The sequence below is a fragment of the Culex pipiens genome, chromosome 1 (assembly GCF_016801865.2).
Source record: "Culex pipiens pallens isolate TS chromosome 1, TS_CPP_V2, whole genome shotgun sequence".
Taxonomy (NCBI): domain Eukaryota; kingdom Metazoa; phylum Arthropoda; class Insecta; order Diptera; family Culicidae; genus Culex; species Culex pipiens.
Genome location: NC_068937.1, coordinates 81517882 through 81531479, shown reverse-complemented (window position 1 = coordinate 81531479; position 13598 = coordinate 81517882). Strand labels below are relative to the sequence as shown.

The following is a 13598-nucleotide window of genomic DNA, read 5'->3' as shown; positions in this document are numbered from 1 at the left end:
TGAACTGCAAACTTTCTTTTTTTGTAACACTGTTTCAATATTATAGTGATTGCTGACAAAATCTACGGGTGCAGAATAGACATCCGAATCGAGAGGAACATTGTAAAAATCTAATATCTTGTTGTCATCTAGCTCATCGTGTGACATAGCTTGTGTAATAAATATCGAATCGTCTATTTTTTTGCATGCTGAATCACTCAATGAATTATGTGAGCTTGAGAAGCGTTTATGTAACGAGTTGGAATTTCTTTGCATTGTAGACATGTTACTTTTGCTTGATAGGCTCCATATTAACTGTTGGGATCCTTTGCCCATGCTCCATGTATAAGTTTTTATTGAACAATCCTTCTCACTAGGAAATAAGCTATCCTCTTTGCTACTATAGTAAATGTCACATGAAGTGTCGTCTGCTGCTTTTTCAACCATTTTGATTACTCAATATAGAATTAATAGTTATCAACCCTCTTTATCTACACAAAATTTATACAATGTCGATTGTGACTCTTAGCTGTAATAAAGTAAATAAAAACATTTGGAAACATGCAATTATGTCATATTGTTATCACAGCATTTGAAAATAACCCTTTTCCGATCCTGTTGAAATTTGGCAAGAATCCAGAATTTCATTCAAATCGGACCACCCCAAAAAATCTAGTTAATGGCGATTTTTGAGCGAACCTTTTCAAACGGCGATAGTTCAGGAACCACAAATCTTACACTGCAAAAAAGACACTCTTGACGTAAGTGTTTCCCACATAAATCCGCCGCATTTGTCATGACACATAAATTCTATGTGTTTGGCTATTAGATGCTGGATTGTTTCTAGCTATTACACTTAACTTTTATGAGTATTTCTAATAATTGAAAATGTATAGATTATTGGAAATCAATGCCAATAAACTTGCAAATTAATAAATTGGAATTTTATTTTTACGCTGAGTTTATATTTTTCGGATGATAACAAAACACATAAATTTTTAAAATTACAGAGAGCATGCTTTTATCAGCTGTTCAATAATAACCAATCGGAGATGAATTCACTTACAGTACCTATGTAAAAAAAGTATTTACACCCCTTGGGCACTATGCACATTTTGTGATGAAACATGTAAAAAATTTAAAGTTTGACAGGAACCTAGTACTACGTTTTGTTCAGAAACTCATGCCAAACATGTTGCTTCAAAAAGCTCATGAAAAGATGATTTCTATAAAAAGTTATATAACAAATACTATTACGTAAATAAAAAAGGTGCAAAAAAAGTTTGTACACCTTTCGAAAAATTTACATAAATAATGTTATTTGTTGACAAATCACCATAAATCCAGTCTCCCAACTCCAAATAGGCATCCTTGACTGATTAAAAAAATAATTTGGATTGAATATAAAGTTTACTAACTACTTAGTATAAAAGTTTATATAACTCTGGAAATTCTATAGAAAACTTATCTTAACTTAATTTTGAAATCTTCTAATTCAACTAAATGTCAATATATTACCATAGAATTGCAAAATAAACATTTGGGAGTGGGTATAACACCGTTTTGGGGGTCTTTGTATCGCTAGAATAGATTTTTCGTTGGAATTTCGTAACAACCCGGAATTACGTCGTCGGAAAATCCGCCGGCATCCGAACCGGTCCACAATTCACAAGTCAACCTATGTGGAATCGGAAAGGGCATAAAATTTCCGATCTTTTGATACTCAAACATCTAGGTTTTCTTTAAAACCTACGTTTTTAAATACCTGGGCAAAAAGTAAGTTTGATCCACGAGAACAAAAATTACGAAATTCCATACATTTTTGACAGGTTGCTCAAACGAAACCATAACAACGTTTTTGCTTATACACAATTCGTCCGCCTCTGAAGTTGGTCCGCCAGCGGGTCGCCGTCGATACGCTTCCCATATAAAGTTCATCCGCCCGAAAAGCCAAACCGCCTTGGACCGCCCACGACTCGCCTTTCATACAAATTTCATCCGCCCAAGCAGAATACCCGTTCAGGTTCCTTCAGGATTCTGATTGTGTTGTTTCAAGTTCAACTAAAACTGAAAAAACACAAAGTGCCTTATATAGAAATGCAAATGTTTGTCGATTTTTGAGTGCTGAAATTTAGAAATAAAACAAAAATATGAAAAAAAAAAAAATTTTCAAGCACATTCCCTCACTCAAAAAACCATTCACCACAAAGGCGCATGAAAATTCCGGTGGCAGCCAATTTTTGGTCTAAAACAACGTTTCACATGAATCATGCAACTGTCACCATGCATTCATGTCAACTCAGATTGATTTTCACGCAGCTCACACTCACACAACTATATGTCACGTGAAATTCATGTCTGAAAATTTGGAGGCGTGGCATGCAGTCAGCTGGTTCTTAGTTTGCATGATAATCATGCAACATACGCATGAATACTGGTATGGAAAAAATCCATACACCTTTTCATGCAACATTCTGGTGAAAGTTGTTTGTGTGAGTGGGGAATGGTTCAAAGGTAGCATGAATTTCCTGTCTGCAAATTTCGGTTTGCTTGCTGCGGATAAATTCATCAGTTTCTTCCCGGCGCTCGACTAGGCATGAAGTGCGTACAGGCAGTTTGAGCATTTTTCAAGTCGCGTAAAAAAGTGTTATAGAATCGCACGCTGTTCAATGCTCCATCTGGATAGTAAGTATTTAGTATTATTTAAAAAAGAATCAAAGCTAACTTGGATTTAAATGTTTTTTTTTTTGTTTCAGAGGACTCAATCCGTTAGGACATTAAAAACGGAACTTGACGGAAGCCAAGACAATGGATCAAGGAACAAGCACCACAAAAGTCTCCACCTTTGGCAGCAGCAAATGACAACTCCGCCAAGATGGGCCAGAATTCTCCAGCCCCTTCAATCATCACTCATCGATCCTCCCCAGCAGCAGGAGGCATCTCCGGTGAAGTTTTTCGAAGTGATTTCGCTGCTGCAGGCCACAGGTTTTCCTTCCGCAAGTGTTAATCCGGTTGCCGAATGATAAATTTATGAGTCTTTAAAGTGATTTATTAAGTGTGATTTATCAGTGTATGTGTACGTTGTTAACTATGTTAGTTATGAAAATTTTACGAAAATAAAAATGATAAAATAATTCCAAATCGTATTATTCCATAAAAAGAATAAGAAGTAGTCAAATAAAAGAAAAATGGAGCAAAAGCTGCAATAAAAATCATGGAACCTCCACGAGATGATCATGCCAATAATGCATGAAAGGCCATGCAGATCTCACGTGAAATTCATGCTTATTCCACATGATGCGATAGTGAACACTGTTCACTGAACAGCCACCATGGGTCGGCACGCTGCAGATTTGGCTTCTACCGGAAATTCACGTCAATGTTGCATGATTAACGATTTGGAAAAAAAATCACCTATATTTTCATGCAACTTTGTGGTGAAAACTATTTTGAGTGCTGCACATCCAGCTGAATTTTGTTCTCAATACATCTTACGTGCGTTTTTAGTTCATTGAGGTGAAATGAAGAAAAAAAATAAAGAAACAAAATAATATATTGATAAGCAAATTTGTGGCGAAGATTTTTCATATCCTGAAAATAAAAATAATTCTTGACATGCAAAAACTAAATTATTTAAAATGTTCATGTATTATTGGTACTTAGCATAGCATAGCATTACGGGTCTGCACCACGCTGTAGGGGGTGCCACAATGGTCAATTCAATATTCTTAGACAGTTTGATTGTTGCCCAGTACAACCAAAAATCTCTGAGAACCTAAATTACCACACTGAGCTCCAAGGCTACGCCCATACTGTCCCGTGGGGATTTGGGAGGGGATGTTTTTGTTGTTCACTAGTGGCAAAAGTGCAGGGAACCCATGCGACTTTTAAAAGTGAACGGTATATTTTTTGGAGGTTCGGAATGGGGGTTATGGGAATTTCATCGGGCCGATGAAAATGATTGAATGCGTAATGTATTTGGATGTTTGTAAGTGTAAATGTGAGTTGTTCATGTATTATTGGTACTTACATATAAAAAGGCAACGTATTGAATGTTAACAATTCTACTCTAATCTAATCGAACACAAGCGCAGCTAATCCGAAGAAAGTATCCTGGAAGAACATGTGATTAGATTACACCCCATGTTCTTTTTTGTCATTCAATTTTATCATATCTAGAGTTTTTTTAAAAGGTCCTATAAACATATGGAAGACAAAAAGTTAAAGGTCCTTTAAAAAAAAATATATACTGTATGGGGGAACATTGCCACAAAATCCGCATGTAAATACCACCCCGATACTCTTCAAGAGGTTTCCCTTAAAGTAACTGGGAAAGATATACTTTTTACGAAAATGTCCACCAAATTTCCATACAAACATACAAAAAAGAACAAATCAAATCATAACAACAATGAAACATATCAAATTCTAAGTATTCCAAATGATTGCACATCTGCAAACAATATTTATAAGGGGTGTCACATAAATTAAACCAACAATTACGATTATTCTTGCAAAACAACCTTCAATCACCATTTCAAACGCACTTTAACTGTTTGTTTATATAAGTAACCGTGGTGTAGGGGTAAGCGTGGTTGCCTCTCACCCAGTCGGCCTGGGTTTGATCCCAGACGGTCCCGGTGGCAAATTTTGAGACGAGATTTGTCTGATCACGCCTTCCGTCGGACAGGGAAGTAAATGTTGGCCCCGGTCTAACCTAGAGGTTAGGTCGTTAGCTCAGTCCAGGTGTAGGAGTCGTCTCCCTGGGTCCTGTCTCGGTGGAGTCGCTGGTAGGCAGTTGGACTCACAATCCAAAGGTCGTCAGTTCGAATCCCGGGGTGGATGGAAGCTAAGGTGTAAAAAGAGGTTTGCAATTGCCTCAACAATCAAGCCTTCGAACACCTAAGGGCTTTTGTTAATTTGATTTGGTTAACCGCGGTGGATTTTCTTGAAATATTTCGAACTGTCAAAAATCCACCAAAGGATCTACCGGTGGATATTTTTCTACCACAGTTTTTTGTGTGATCAATGTGGTAGATGTTTTGGTGGATTTTTGACAGTTCGAATTATTTCAAGAAAATCCACCGCGGTTAACCAAATCAAATTAACAAAAGCCCTCTAGTTTCGAGTAGGAATCTCGCAATCGAGACCGCCAAGGCAATGCTGTAGAGCGAATAATTTGATTTTGATTTTTTTATATAAGTAAACAATCTAAACATCACAACACTTCTCCCAACACAAACTTAACAACTGACTGAAATGTCAAATTCTAAATAAATTCCTTCAGATGCAAACCGCCACGGCAATCAGCCATTGGCTCACCGCGGCGATTTAAGGGCGAACGATATTGAAACATTTCAGCGATCAGTTTGAACCGCCCAGGCGATGCTCCCATGGAACGCCAAGGCGGATGGAGGGCGGACAAAATTGAAAAATTTCAAATGTCAAATTTCAACCGCCCGGGCCGCCCTCGGTCCGCCAGGGCGGTTCTAGGGCGGACCTCACGATCAGTAACGTCCGCCGATGCGTAACGGCCGCACTGAGTTAATGTGGGACACCTGGGCGGTTGAAATTTGACATTTAAATTTTTTCAATTTCGTTCGCCCTCCATCCGCCTTGGCGTTCCATGGGCGCATCGCCTGGGCGGTTCAAACTGATCGCTGAAATGTTGCAATATCGTTCGCCCCTTAATCGCCGTGGCGAGCCAAAGGGTGATTGCCGTGGCGGTTTGCATCTGAAGGAATTTATTTCGAATTTGACATTTCAGTCAGTTTTCAACGAGCTTCGGTGGGTGTTGTTATTTAATCGTCGGCTGCTGATTTTCGTTGTTAAGTTTATGTTGGGAGAAGTGTTGTGTTGTTTAGATTGTTTACTTACGTAAACAAACAGTTAAAAGTGCGTTTGAAATGGGGATTGAAGGTTGTTTTGCAAGAATATTCGTAATTGTTGGTGTAATTTATGTGACACCCCTTATATATATTGTTGGCAGATGTGCAATCATTTGGAATACTTAGAATTTGATATGTTTCATTGTTGTTATGATTTAATTTGTTCTTTTTTGTATGTTTGTATGGAAATTTCTTTCCCAGTTACTTTAAGGGAAACCTCTTGAAGAGTATCGGGGTGGTATTTACAATGCGGATTTTGTGGCAATGTTTACTCAATTTAGTAAATGTTTTTTTTTTGTGTTACTCCAAAGGTTGCGGGTTCAGTGCCAGCAGTGGAGGCGATTAGTGGTGCAGCAGCGATTTTTGTCTTTCTTTTGCTTGACGTTTTTTAGGTGTGCATGATGCAGGACGTGGGTAGGAAGTAATTTCAATTATTTTCAATTATCATTTTAGTGGCAACAGTATCATTTTAAATTGTGTTTTAATTTTTTTTACAGCTTCCTGGATCATTTATAAATGAACTGCTTATATGTATTTATCTATTCTTCATTTGATTTATTTGAATCATTCCTACACACAAAGAAAAAATACTCTAAATTTAAAAAGATCGTTCGTTGGATTAAAAGTTCGCATTGGTGAATATTCGTAGAAAGTTCAAACTTTTTAATTTAAAAGTTGGAAAGTTTTTGATACTATCATGCATTTCTGGAACAAAATCGTTGTATCGGTAAAAGTTTTTTACTTTTCATTTAACATTACAGTGATGATTTTCGAAAAATGTGATGGATTTTATTTCAATATTTTAATATTAAAACAGTTGCTTCCGTTTTTTTTTGTATTCAACGCATCTGCTTATGCTAGGCTAACTTCCGCGTCCAAGCTGAACCGATTCTTACGGTACGCCACCGGTCACGTCCGAAAGCCCCATGCTGAGCAGATTACGGATGGACGTTTCGTTGGGCAGCAACATTGCGGCCTTCATTTTGGAGCGCGACAGCGTTGTAGAGAACAGGGTGGTCTCGTTGCCGGCCATCATCAGGACAGGCATGGAGGAGTTGGCCATTGGTTGTTGATTCGGGAAGGGAAGTCGACGTTTTCCGGCTGGGAAGTAAAGCGCCTGAAGGGATAGTTCCCGATCACTTCGTCCTCCTTCGAGAATGACACAGATGTTCCAACTCGCCGTCAAAGTTCATCCCGCCGAAGCTGCGTTTGTGGGCGGTAGTTGCTGAAAGAGTTTGAAAGTAAATGAAATTGGTGAGACACTGAGCACATTCTCAATACTCACCGGTGACTTCTTCGGTATTCCAGGTAGATGTTCTTGATCAGGTTCGTCGGATCTCGCTCCAACCTCTGGAAGTAATCCGAGTACGTCAACTCCAGGACTTGCGGCTTTCGTACAGACGGTCCATCCAGAACTGGTGCAAACTGTTCTTCTGGATGTTTAGGTAATAATCGTCAAACATGTCCCGCAACGAGAAATGGACTGCGGACCCTCAGGACATCCCACACTGTCCCGTCATCACTTCCGGCACATAATGCTGATGATGGTCGTAAACCGCGCTGACCACCTCCGATTATGGCGCTTTTCGTCGTTTCCCTCTTCCGTCGGATCCTTCTCCTCACCGTTAAAATTTACTTTATCGTACTTGTTCGAAAAGCGGATGTAAATCTGCTTCAACTTCAATTTCGTCCATCTGGCCGACCTCCGATCTTTGGCAACCGCATAAACTGCGTCCTACAAAAACAAACAAAATTAATCACAAACGCCACCAAACACCCAAGCTTCCTTCTTACCAACTCCGGTCGTGGAACAGCTGCAGGTCCTGCAGGAAGCTGGCCTTGTCCTTTTTCGAACACCAACTTTCCCCCCGACCCCGTCCCGCACCGGCACCACCCACCTTCCGCTGCTGCTGTTTTGGGTCACAAAGGTGTCCGCGTCCGACTCCTGGCTGTGGCCGCGTCCGGATTTGTTTCGCTTCGTGGACAACTCACTCACCACCGGCACTACCAAAATGTTTGTTTACATTTTGTACTTAGGCGTACATGGTTACACGAGAACGACGAAATGAAAGAAATTATGTAGTCGAATTAAAAGTAAAAACTTTTAAATCAGTTATTGATGAGATTTGCAAAAGCTGTAGCAGTAAAAGTTTTCATATTCAAAACAAGAAAAAAACTTTTAATGGAGCAAATTTTGACCACTTTTTATTTTAACAGTAAGTTACTTTTGCCATTACAGTAATATTTTTGTGTGTGTATTCCATATTATGATCAAATTTCATGAACTAACGACAGTTATTATCCGCGCAGCACCAAACCGAAGTGCGCATCACTTCTGTTGCGCGAAAAAATCTGTTGCGCTGAACAAAAATGTAGTGTTTGTTGTTAACGTGTACATCAGCCTATGGCGCAACATCTTTGACAGGTTGCGCTCGTATTTTGATTTTTGTCTGCTTTCACAATACTGAAATAGCAATGAAACCATCTGAAGAATTTTTCTTTAAAATATAATTATTTTTCATTCAGCTTCCAGGAATCTTCTTCAATTTTTTACTGCCTACATTTATCTAATCACTATATGATTCATTTAAATGTTTATATACCTCCGTGTACGCACGAGTGCAAGCAGCAGTCAAGTGCTCAGTGCTCCATCGTTTTTTCGAAATTTTTCGCCGTAATTTACCGTGATTAGCCGCGAGTTTGCTCCAACAGCATGCCAAGGGCCGGCCGTGGCCGTGGCAGTTCGAGTGCGGCCTCGAAAAACCCGCGAAGTTCGTCTACCAGCCGTGTGCAAAAAGGTAAACAAATCAACGCCGCGTCGACCGCCATCGTGCCGAGGAGTGTGTGCGCCAAAGGATTCGACCCCAAGTTATTACACGCTAATTACCGCGTCCAGGATCGCAGCCCTATTAGGCTCCGTTCAGCTACTTCCGGCAATCCGTCGACCGATGGCGCCTCAACATCCGCCAACATTCCCACCAGTAACAAGTTCGCGAGGCTGAGTGACGAGGAAAGCAGCTACGACAACACCGACGGTAGCACTACCGACGACGACGACGACGATGGTCGCGCACGGAAAAAAGTGCCGACGCCAAAAAAAAAATTACTCCAAAGGAACGACGACCACCACCAATTTTTGTTTTGGACACGTTGGTGGACGATGTTGATGAGCAGCTGGAAGGCCTCGTGTACTGCCTCAAAATAGGTAAAGCGTCAGTGCAAGTGTTCACATTTGACCAAAAGAACTTCGACCTGGTTGTGGAGAAATTGAAGCGAAAAAACTTTAAATTCTACACATTCGACCCCGTGCAGAAGATCGCTGTTAAGATCGTTTTGCAGGGGTACCAAGACCGCCCGACCTCCGTCCTCACGGAGCACCTCTTGGGTGCCGGAATAACGCCGCGAGACATTTTTTTTTTTTTTTTTAATTTATATTTATTTTGATTTTCTCTTCCATGTACATTCATTCAGTTAAAATATTATTGAGTGTCCAATCACAATCGATGACTTTTCACCTCAATTTTAAATACTAGCAACTTTCATTTATTCATGAAATATTGTAGCTTTCGCTATTAAGTGATTTCAAATGTAGGAGGTCCTACATGTACAAAAGGGAAAAGGGATACCTTAAAACTAACTTATAAACTATATAAAGAGCGGATCAATGCAGCTGAAGACTGCAATGATTTTTGTCGAAATGCATCAATTATCTTATTGGACATAACATCCAAAGTGTCAACTTCAGCTAATTGATGAAGTTCACTGGTGCTGAACCAGGGAGGAAGTTTCAGAATCATTTTCAGAATTTTGTTCTGAATCCTCTGAAGTTTTTTCTTCCTGGTTAAACAACAGCTTGTCCAGATCGGCACAGCATAAAGCATGGCAGGTCTGAAAATTTGTTTATAAATTAACAGTTTATTCTTGAGACAAAGTCTAGAATTCCTGTTTATAAGTGGATACAAACATTTAATATATTTGTTACATTTAACCTGGATACTTTCAATGTGATCCTTGTAAGTAAGGTTTTTGTCAAAAGCAAGTCCAAGATATTTCACTTGATCCTCCCACTTTAAATTTACCTCATTCATCTTTATAATGTGATGACTTTTTGGTTTAAGAAAATCAGCCCTTGGTTTGTGAGGGAAAATAATAAGTTGAGTTTTTGCAGCATTTTTTTTTTTTTTACTATGAACAGACACGGACCACTGCGACACTTGCGTATCTATTGTAGTATGATCTGTTCTCAGGTTTTCTGTTTTGCTGCTGTTACAGCCTGCCGAACGATCGTCTTCCGTAGCGCTATTGTTTGAGCGAGACAGTATTTGACGAATTATTCGAGCAGTTGCCCCCTCTCATTCCCCAGACCAATCCCCCAATACCATGCCACACGAGCACGAGAGACCGATCCGAGGACGTGGAGATGAGCGAGATTGAGGGGAAACCTCGTTTATTTTTGACCCATCTAGAGATCGTTACCGATCATATAGCCCAATCTTCAGCTCGAATTTTGCCTGAGAGCATGTGACCGAGTCGAAAGTAGCATTTGAAGCTCTTCTCTGCGTATTGTTACAGAGTTCTTCAACGCTCAGACTCAGTCGCCAACAGATCGTCCGAGAGATTGGATGGGATGGGTTTTGGGGAGGCTTGGGACTTGACAAAGTCAATTCCCGCAGCAGCCGAAATCCCCCCTCGACCGCCACCTTCCCCTTTTGCCTCGCCAGATGGGATTCAAGCCATCGACCTTCCGCTTACAAAGCGAAACCCGTACCACTACACCACGGGAGCTCGGCAAAACGCATTTGGAGTAATTTTCCATTCTTTCAAATAAGAATTGAAAATATCCAAGCTTTTTTGTAATCTTCTTGTGATGACACGAAGGCTTCTACCTTTGGCGGAGATGCTTGTATCATCAGCAAAAAGTGATTTCTGACATCCTGGGGGCAAATCAGGCAAGTCAGAAGTAAAAATATTGTATAAAATTGGACCCAAAATGCTTCCTTGAGGGACGCCGGCACGTACAGGTAGTTGATCAGATTTGCTATTCTGATAACATACCTGCAGAGTACGATCCGTCAAATAATTTTGAATAATTTTCACGATGTAAATCGGAAAATTAAACCTTTTCAATTTCGCAATCAAACCTTTATGCCAAACACTGTCAAATGCTTTTTCTATGTCTAGAAGAGCAGCGCCAGTAGAATAGCCCTCAGATTTGTTGCTTTGAATCAAATTTGAAACTCTCAACAACTGATGAGTAGTTGAATGCCCAAGGCGAAATCCAAACTGCTCATCAGCGAAAATTGAATTTTCATTAATGTGTGTCATCATTCTATTAAGAATTATTCTTTCGAATAATTTACTAATAGATGAAAGCAAACTAATGGGCCGATAGCTTGAGGCTTCAGCAGGATTTTTATCCGGTTTTAAAATCGGAATTACTTTGGCATTTTTCCAACTACTGGGAAAATATGCCAAATCAAAACATTTGTTGCAAATTTTGACCAAGCTACTTAAAGTTGCTTCAGGTATTTTTTTAATTAAAATGTAAAAAATGCCATCCTCACCAGGGGCTTTCATATTTTTAAACTTTTTGATAATAGATTTTATTTCATTCAGATCCGTATTAAAAACATCATCTGATGAAAACTGTTGTTCAACAATATTCTGAAATTCTATTGAAATTTGATTTTCAATAGGACTCAGAACATTTAAGTTGAAATTATGAGCACTCTCAAACTGCTGAGCAAGTTTTTGAGCTTTCTCCCCATTAGTTAATAAAATATTATCACCATCTTTTAAAGAAGGGATTGGTTTCTGAGGTTTCTTAAGAACCTTTGAAAGTTTCCAAAAAGGTTTGGAATAAGGTTTAATTTGTTCGACATCTCTTGCGAACTTTTCATTTCGCAGGAGAGTGAATCTGTGGTCAATAACCTTTTGCAAATCTTTTTGAATTCGCTTCAGTGCAGGATCACGAGAACGTTGATACTGTCTTCGGCGAACATTTTTCAGACGAATCAGAAGCTGAAGATCGTCATCAATAATGGGAGAATCAAATTTGACTTGGACTTTAGGAATAGCAACACAGCAAAAAATCCGATGGTAAAATCGCATGCAAAAGCATGCACATCACCTTCGTCAAAATAAACACTTAATATTACACACTGCATGTACAATGTTTGTAAACACAAAAAAAAGTTGCAACCGATGGGATTCAAACCAAGCACCAACAGTAAGGACTGGCGAATTAGCCCACTCGGCCATCAGACCGATGAAAAGCTGGAAGGATAAACGTATATATGAGCTTGACATTTCGGTCAAGTAGGTTTCCCATACTGATGGGCTACATATTCCAGGGTGTAATATTACACAGAATTGCATAAAATAATGCAATGTTTATTTTACACCCAGACCTTTTACACGCAGCTGGATTACTACTTTTTTAGCTGTGAATATTCCTAGCATCCAAAATTGCATTAGTTAAAGATTCCAAGGCTGAATCAATATCAGCTTTGGTTTCTAAAAACAAAATCATGATTTAAATTGTTCTCAATATGATGCTGATACCTGTCCCAATTAGCTTTGTGATAATTAAACACAGAACTATTGGGTCTGGTAACTGCTTCATGAGAAAGTGAAAAAGTTACTGGAAGGTGATCAGAATCAAAATCAGCATGAGTCACTAAAGGACCACAATACTGACTTTGATTTGTCAAAACCAAATCAATTGTTGATGGATTTCTAACAGAAGAAAAGCAAGTTGGCCCATTCGGGTATAAAACCGAATAAAGACCAGAAGTGCAATCTCTGAATAGAATTTTACCATTGGAATTTACTTTTAAATTATTCCAAGATTGGTGTTTGGCATTAAAATCACCGATAATCAAAAATCGAGATCTATGCCGAGTAAGTTTATTCAAATCCCCTTTGAAATAATTTTTATTATCCCCAGTGCATTGGAAAGGCAAATATGCAGCTGAAATCATAATTTTCCCAAAAGAAGTTTCAAGTTCAATGCCCAAACTTTCAATAACTTTTAACTTAAAGTCACGTAACGTACTATAAGTCATACTACGGTGGATAACTATTGCAACTCCACCGCCATTTCGATTCATTCTGTTATTGGTTATAACTTTATAATCTGGATCACTTTTCAAATAAGTGCCAGTTTTTAAAAATGTTTCGGTTATAACAGCAACATGCACGTTATGAACTCGTAAAAAGTTGAAAAATTCATTTTCTTTCGCTTTTAAAGAGCGAGCATTAAAATTCATAATATTGATGGAATTACTTAGATCCATGATTAAACTTCAGGGTAAGAACAACATCATTCGCAAATTTTAATCCAATCTGGATAGCTTCCATCATTGTTTGAATCAAACCAAACAGTGAGTTTTGCAAAAAAAAAGTCATTTTTTCAAACGTAACATCGCCGAGATCAGAAGATCCCAAAGCGTTGCCAGCAGAAAAATTTTCAAATGAAATTTGAGGTACCTGCCCAATTTGAAAATTGGTAGAGGATTTAAAATTCGTGGATGAACCCGAACCCGAAACGACGTTGGCATAAGAAATGCCATTGCTGTTACCTAACTTTTCCACGGTAGGGGTATTGTTCGAGTGAGACAGCACGAACGTTTGATTTAAAGATGCAGGTACAACCTGACTTTGAGAAAATTTCGGTTTGGATTTCGGCTGATGCTTAGCACGAGAATCCAAAACCTTTTTTCTGATGGG

General features: G+C 39.0%; 1 pseudogene; it reads right to left on the bottom strand.

The window, feature by feature from the left end:
• Positions 1-6443: 6443 nt before the first annotated feature.
• Positions 6444-10350, bottom strand: LOC120429532 (uncharacterized; annotated as a pseudogene).
• Positions 10351-13598: the final 3248 nt, after the last annotated feature.